The 6,135-nt window shown below is 45.5% G+C and overlaps 1 pseudogene; it reads right to left on the bottom strand.

Moving 5' to 3' along the window:
- Nucleotides 1-2,333: 2,333 nt before the first annotated feature.
- LOC100989747 (proteasome subunit beta type-3-like) lies at nucleotides 2,334-4,031 on the bottom strand (annotated as a pseudogene).
- Between the last annotated feature and the right edge of the window lie 2,104 nt (nucleotides 4,032-6,135).

Here is a 6,135-nt window from a genome sequence, read left to right as displayed (position 1 = left end):
ACCAAGATGGTAGACCCACTGACAGCTTTTCCACCCTTGCACCTGGAAAAGCCACAGACACTCAACACCAGCCATTAAAGCAGCTGGGAGGGGGGCTGTACCCTGCAAAGCCATGGGGATGGAGCTACCCAAGGCCATGGGAGCCCACCTCTTGCATCAGTGTGACCTGGATGTGAGACATAAAGTCAAAGGAGATCATTTTGGAAATTTGAGGCTTAGTGACTGCCCTATTGGATTTCAGACTTGCATGGGTCCTGTAGCCCCTTTGTTTTGGCCAGTTTCTCCCATTTGGAATGGGTGTGTTTACTCAATGACTGTACCCCCATTTATCTAGGAAGTAACTAACTTGCTTTTGATTTTACAGGCTCATAGGCAGAAAGGACTTGCCTTGTCTCAGATAAGACTTTGGACTTGGACTTTTGGGTTAATGCTGAAATGAGCCAAGACTTTGGGGGGCTGTTGGAAAGGCATGATTGTGTTTTGGAATGTGAGGACATGAGATTTGGGAGGGGCCGGGGTGGAAAAATATGGTTTGGCCATATCCCCACCCAAATCTCATCTGGAATTGTAGTTCCCATAATCACCACGTGTGGAGGGAGGGACCTGGTGGGAGGTAATTTGAATCATGGGGGCGATTTCCCCCATGCTATTCTCATGATAGTGAGTAAGTTCTCACAAGATCTGGTGGTTTTATAAGGGGATTCCCCCTTTACTCAGCGCTCATTCTCTCTCCTGCCACCCTGTGAAGAGGTGTCTTCCACCATGATTTTAAGTCTCCTGAGACCTCTCCAGGCATGCTGAACTGTGAGTGAATTAAACCTCTTTCCTTTATAAATTACCCAGTCTCAGGTATGTCTTTATTTTCAGCATGAGAACACAGTAATACATTATGTATGTCACTTAACCAAGAAAGAAGTTTTCTTCATTGTCACAGATTCATATCCTCATAGTGTTCTTTGGAGATACTTCTAATACAAGGCAGTCTCTTGTTTGTTTGGGTTATTTTTCTTTTTTAGGTTGCAAAAGTGTGTTAAAAACTCCAAAAAATATGTAAATATGTAATATATAAATAAAATATGTAAAAATATGTAAATATAAAAAAGTGTAGGTAGCTTGCCCTCAAGGAGGGAAGACATAACCCCCTACTCCTTAAGTGTGGGCTACAGATAGTGACTTTCTAGACAGGAGAGGAAAAGAACAACTTTACCATACAGCAACCTGACAAACACACCACCTCAGGCAGGTGACTATGGTCAACATTGACAGTGACAGCCCCTTATAAAACCACCAGATCTTGTGAGAACTTACTATCATGAGAATAGCATGGGGGAACCGCCCCCATGATTCAATTACCTCCCACAGGGTCCCTCCCACCACACGTGGTGATTATGGGAACTACAATTCAAGATAAGATTTGGGTGGGGACACAGCCAAACCATATCATTCCACCCCAGCCCCTCCCAAATCTCATGTACTCACATTTCCTCTATGGCCTTCCTCCCAAAATCCATAACCCCAGACTAATCATGATAAAAACATCAGATAAAGTGGAATAACAGGGCCAGGCGCGGTGGCTCACGCCTGTAATCCCAGCACTTTGGGAGGCCCAGGTGGGTGGATCACGAGGTCAGGAGATCAAGACCATCCTGGCTAACACGGTGAAACCCCATCTCTACTAAAAATACAAAAAAATTAGCTGGGCATGGTGGCGGGTGCCTGTAGTCCCAGCTACTCAGGAGGCTGAGGCAGGAGAATGGCGTGAACCCGGGAGGCAGAGTTTTCAGTGAGCCGAGATTGCGCCACTGCACTCCAGCCTGGGTGACAGAGTGAGACTCCATCTCAAAAAAAAAAGAAAACAAAATTTCAATAACAGGGCACCCTAAAAACACCTAACTACTCTACTCCTTGAAATTGTCAAGATCATCAAAAACAGGAAAGTCTGAGAAATTAGGGAGACATAACAACTGGATGTAATATGTTATCCTGGATGGAATCCTGAAACAAAAAAAAAAAGACATTAAATGAAAACTAAGAAAATCTGACTAAAGTACAGACTTGAATTAATAATAATGTATCAATATTGGTTCATTAATTGTGACAAATGTACCTACTAATTTAAGACAATAATAAAGGAAACTGGGTGTGGAGTATATGGGAATCACATGTACTATCTTAGCAATTTTTCTATAAATTCACAACTATTCTAAAACGAAATGTTATTCTTTAAAAGTTTTTTGACATAGAAGTTTATAATGTATTGCTAAATGATAAAAAAGATTAAAAATATTAAATTTTCAATAAAATATGTATTCAGATCAATACATGACAGATATATATACATCTGGATAAAATATGTATCTAGATGTATAAAATATATGTATTCAGATCAATAGATGATAGATAAATAGACACATACATACCAAAGTATTAACAATGATAAGCTCTAAGTGGAATGGATTTGGGTGTTCATTATGTTGTTTTGGTTTTATATTTTTATATTTGAGATCCACTAATCATACAATAGGAAAAAATAGTGTATAAAACATTTAAACAAAATGATAGAATGTTTTATTTTGATTTTTTTAAGAAAGGATATATACATATATATTTTTGTTTGTTTGTTTGTTTTGTTTTGTTTTTTTAAGTGGGCTCTGGGAACAGGGTCAGTCCATTAGGGCCTTCAGTGTCCTGGTGGTGATTTTGTCCTTCTCAGTGATGTGGACAATGACTCCCATGCCTGACACGGCATCCCGGTCCACAGCATTCAGCATGGCTTGGAAGATGGTTTCAAACAGCTGTTCTGGATCCATGTTGGACTCCCAGAGGGACTCGCACATTTCATACATTTGTTCTGCACAGGTGCCACTGACCATAAAGTCTTCAGTCACCATGGGTCAGCCAATGAGCTCTAGAGAGCAAATAAAGGGCTTAAAGGTCTTCAGGTCCAACCCAGCAATGACTGGCTCAGTATAGTAGGGGCCAAACGTTTCTCAGACAAGAGGCCTTGGCCACCATGCTCATAGGGTATAAGATTTGACTGCCGACCTTCCTTCAACTCACACAGGTTCAGCCGGAACTTGAGGCACTGGATGTCTCGATGTCAGTGACGAGCCGGGCCAGATGGATATACAGCCGGTCACCCATGGGAAAGATCTGGAAGTCCGTGGTAACCATTTGGGCCTGGATCCCGAAGCGCCTGTCTGCAGCTATAGCCAAACAGTTCTTCTCCTTCATGGCCATGACGGCCCCTCGGTTATGGGACATAATAAACATAATTGTGGTATACTAGCAACCCTCCATCACCAGCGCAATTCCGGTAAACTGGGTCTAGCCTTCCCTTATTTTGACATTTTTAACGCCTATTTTTAACCAATTGTGCCTACTTTACGCCTTTAGAAATGTTTTATCAATAGTTTTATTTTGTAGTCCGCGTGTGGTGGCTCACGCCTGTAATCCCAGCACTTTGAGAGGCCTAGGTGGGAGGACGACTTGAGCCCAGGAGTTCAAAACCAGCCTGAGCGCCGGGCGCGGTGGCTCACGCCTGTAATCCCAGCGCTTTGGGAGGCTAAGGCAGGCGGATCATGAGGTCAGGAGATCGAGACCATCCTGGCTAACACGGTGAAACCCCGTCTCTACTAAATATACGAAAAAAAAAAATTCGCCGGGCGTGGTGGCGGGCGCCTGTAGTCCCAGCTCCTCCGGAGGCTGAGGCAGGAGAATGGTGTGAACCTGGGAGGTGGAGCTTGCAGTGAGCCGAGATCGCGCCACTGCACTCCAGCCTGGGCGACAGAGCGAGACTCCGTCTCGGAAAAAAAAAAAAAAAAAAACAGCTGAGCAACATAGGGAACCCCGCCCCCCACCCGCCGCCGTCTCTACAAAAAAATACAAAAATTAGCTGGGTCGAGTGGCGGCACCTGTGGTCCCAGCTACTCTGGAGGCAGAGATGAGAGAATCGCTTGAACCCAGGAGGTGGACGTTGCAGTGAGCTGAGATCGCGCCACTGCACTCCAGCCCATGCGACAGAGCCAGACACTGCCTCAAAAAAAAAAAAAAAAAAAAAAAAAAAAAAAGGAATTTGATCAATAGTGAATATTTCCCAATTGTCAATGCCCTTTTTTTTTTTTTTTTTGAAACAAAATCTCACTCTGTCTCCAGGTTGGAGTGCAGTGGCGTGATCTCCACTCACTGCAGCCTCCGCCTCCCGGATTCAAGCAATTCTCCTATTCTCCTGCCTCAGCCTCCTGAGTAGCTGGGACTACAGGTGCGCGTCCCCACGCCCAGCTAATTTTTGTTATTTTAGTAGGGACAGGGTTTCACCATGTTGGCCAGGATGGTCTCAGACTCCTGACCTCGTGATCCGCCCGCCTTGGCCTGCCAAAGTGCTGGGATTACAGGCGTGAGCCGCCGCGCCCGGCCGTTAGTGCACATTTTTTAAATGCATGCGTGGTAGAAAGGCTACAAGCAGAACACAGAGTGCTAAGTACTTACGTTGTTTCCAGCTTTATGATGTTCAAAATTTCTGAAATTTCTGGTTAAGGTGAGTCAAAAATAAAACTAAGAAGGAGTAGAGTCTGAAAATGGACCAAAAATTGAAGTTTTGTTTGCTTTTCCCAAAAATCTGCTGTTCTGGAGCCGGTTCAAATGGGGTCATATCGCCCCCGTGTGGTAAATCTCTGAACAGCCATGTTCAACAAGGCGTCCCCCGTCCCTGAGCTGCCTGGGAGACAGTAAAGGCGGTCTTGAACATCTTCTACTGGTCCAAACCCTTCATTCTGCACAGGAGGACGATGAAGTCGAGAAGAACTCATTTAGTTTACCCAAGATCAATTAGTGAATTAATGACTGAGCTAAGACCAGTAATAATATATATCATGTATGGGACACGGCACTGTTACATAAATCACCACCTGATACAAAGTTTAAATAATCCCACTCTGCTGATGAGGAAACTGGGGTGAGAGAAATGAAGTTCCTTGTTCGAGGTCACACAGCCCTACAGCAACAGAGCCAGACCCAAACTTAGTCTATCTGCCCCCTAAGCCAGTGGAACTAGACACTATAAACCCAGCCTCCAAACACAATGCCCACCCCACCTGTCTCTGTAATGTGTCTGCATCTGGGTCACAGAAAGAAGATGCCTTGGAGACACCTGCTCTTATTCCATCATGTGGCAGAAGAGGAAACAAAGGCAGAGAAGAATATGGTTTATCCACAGTCACTAAGGATCAGAGCTGGGGCTTGATCCCATGACTCCAGGATGCTGGTGTAATGCTGTCTCTAGGACTGTTCCACCAGCCCATCTACTGCAAGTCTATGTGTGGATGTGTGCCTTGTGTTGAATGTGTCAAGGTCCGTGTGAGTGTGTGTGTGTGTGTGCACACGCAGGACAATCCTACCCACAGAAAGAGTAGCCGGGAAAGCCCAGAGTAATCCCCACCAGGAAAGGTAGCTTTTCCAATCAGCACCTGTTCCACAGCAGAGCCATGAAGTCAGAGACAGGGATCAAAGTTTAGGGGAAGGAAGGGGCCATTGGTGATGTAAGGTACCACAACTGGGCCCCTGAGAGACCGAGGGTGCTTCCATGGGTGCAAGATCCCAGAGACTTACTTCACTGAAGTCCAGAGTGCAAAGCTCAGAGGGTCATATAGGCCACCATGGGATCAGACATTGTACGAATAGGAAGAGTTTAAGCCACAAGCCTGCCTTCCCCAAGACAGAAGCCTCTTCCATGCTCCTGCCTCAGCCGCAGAACTCAGTGTCTCTACATGGATCCTGGGGGAGGAACAGGCACATTGAGATAGGGGTCAAAGATGGTGCAAGAAGTGGCCCTGGCAGGAGAGTGTCAAGCATGGCCAGAGATAGGGGCAGAATTTCCCTGATGCTCCCATGGCAGGGGCTCCCTAAGTGCCAATGAGCTCAAGCCACAGTACCTAAGGGCAAGGTGTGAGGCAGCACAGGACAGAGGCCACAGGTCCTGTGCAAATGTATACCCATGCACAAGACAGTCCACTCTCACTCCAGATGGGACATCCTCCAAATGGAGAAGGAAGGAATGAAGGAAGTCAAGGGGAGGGAAAATGAACTGAAGAATAACATGAACATAAGAGAAAGGAGACCATGACCACAGAGGTCTAC

This window comes from Pan paniscus, chromosome 10 (assembly GCF_029289425.2).
Source record: "Pan paniscus chromosome 10, NHGRI_mPanPan1-v2.0_pri, whole genome shotgun sequence".
Lineage (NCBI taxonomy): Eukaryota > Metazoa > Chordata > Mammalia > Primates > Hominidae > Pan > Pan paniscus.
The sequence above is the reverse complement of the archived record's forward strand: the minus strand, read 5'-3'. Positions and strand labels throughout refer to the sequence as shown.